This window comes from Mercenaria mercenaria, chromosome 6 (assembly GCF_021730395.1).
Source record: "Mercenaria mercenaria strain notata chromosome 6, MADL_Memer_1, whole genome shotgun sequence".
Lineage (NCBI taxonomy): Eukaryota > Metazoa > Mollusca > Bivalvia > Venerida > Veneridae > Mercenaria > Mercenaria mercenaria.
The window spans coordinates 8993925-8996079 of NC_069366.1; positions in this window are offsets into that span (position 1 = coordinate 8993925).

The following is a 2155-nucleotide window of genomic DNA, read 5'->3' on the forward strand; positions in this document are numbered from 1 at the left end:
TAGTGGAATTTTTCAATTATCAGTGGATACAGGAACATTACCTCAGGATTGGCGAAACGCAAATATATCGGCAGACTTTAAAAAAGGTGATCGTCATCAAGCAGAAAACTACTGCCCGGTAAGCTTAACATCAGTGTCGTGTAAATTACTCGAGCACATACTTTGTAAATTCATCCTGAGTCATCTGGAAAGGAATAACATCTTGACAAATCTAAATCATGGTTTTCGTTCTGGGTATTCCACAAAAACAAAACTTTTAGCCACTATGCAGGACCTAATGAAAAGCTTCGATCGTAACATACAAATGGACACAGCCATATTAGACTTCTCAAAGGCGTTCGACGCAGTCCCACATAACAAACTTTTACACAAAATTGAATCATATGGTATTACTGGAAACATTCATAAATGGTTAGGATCATTCTTGAAGGAAAGAAAAATGAAGGTACTTGGAGAAGGGGAACATTGCAAAGAAGTAGATGTGCTGGGACCTTTAATGTTCTTATGTCACATAAATGATCTACCAGATGTAGTAAAATCACAAGTACGATTGCTTACTGTATAGACTAATAAGAAACCAAAGTGTTCATCAAATCCTACAGAACGACCTATCCAACCTAGACGTTTGGGCAGAAGATTTGGGAATGCGTTTTAATGCTAAAAAGTGCTATATACTAAGTGTAAAGTCACGCTCTTCATTGTTTTATCAACTTGACAATACAATTCTGAAAGAGGTTGAAACAAACCCGTATCTCAAATGACTTACAGTGGTGCACCCATATAAGAAACATCTCTAAGAAAGCAAATTCAACTCTTGGGTTCTTAAAAAGAAACTTGAAGCATGCTCTTACGGATAGTAAAAGATTAGCATATGTTGCATTAGGTCAACGCTCGAATATGCGGCTATTGTGTGGGACCCGTATAAACAAAGTGATATTACTAATCTTGAAAAAAATTCAACGACAAACAGTTAGGTTTATTAAAAATGATTATAAATCTCAACACGATGGTTGTGTAACTGAAATGCTTAATGAACTTGGTTTACCACCTCTTGAAGATAGAAGGAAAGAAAAACGACTTATATGGTATTCAAGATCGCTAGGGTTATGGTACCAGCAACTAATGCTGACGAGTTCTTTAAAAAAATCCAGCTAAAAGGCAAATCAAAGTGAAAACATTTGACGATTTTAAAACCAGCAATATTGAGACCAAATTCCAAACAAATAACTCTCAGTGCTATAAAGTTGAACTTGCCAAACCTGGAGTATACAGAAATAGTTTCTTTTTAAAAACAATATCCGACTGGAACGCCCTTTATGACAATCAAATACGTGCAGAGACACTAAACGGCTTTAAATGTGCCGTACAGAAAAGGGACTAAATTCCCTACTCGCAAACCCGTAGTTAATGTGCCAGAATTCGGGACTTCTCCTACGCACACATGTATACAGATACAGATACAGATGTCAAAACAAACAACAGAAAAGTAAAAGAAACAGCTTACAACACCTATGTCCGCCCGCAGCTTGAATTATAATACTGTTCCACTATATGGCACCCTTGGCAAAAAAAAAAAAAATCCCTCACATACAAAATTGAACGAGTACACTGAACGATCTGCAGCTCGATACGTATGTTACAACTGTGGTCAAACGCAGTGTCACCCAAATGCTTAATGATCTCAACTGGCAATCCCTTGAACAAAGCCGCATTAAAAATTCCCTTATCAGGCCCTATATTTTCTTAAAATAAGGTAGGCCTACAGTCTTATTGCAGTTGACCATAACCACCTCACACCTACAAGGAACCTGAACTACTTGATCCCACAATCTCATACCATTCAAACTGCTTTTTTCCCAAGAACAATTCGTTCCTGAAATTGTCTTCCCCTACATATACAGTCCAGCCCAAGTTTGATTCTATTCACTGACAGGCTGGCATCTGTAACTTCTTATCTATATGTTTTATCTTAGTAATTGTAGTTCTTTTTAACTTTGCACCTAATGAGCTTGCTCATCCTTTAACTTCCGTCCCAGACAAGCGCCTCCCATGGCAGTTATAATCAGAATTGATTGTTGGGCAGTACACAGTAGATGTAGATGTTACTTCCAGCCTCATTATGCACGTGCCCAATATTTTCTCGCGTACATGATCC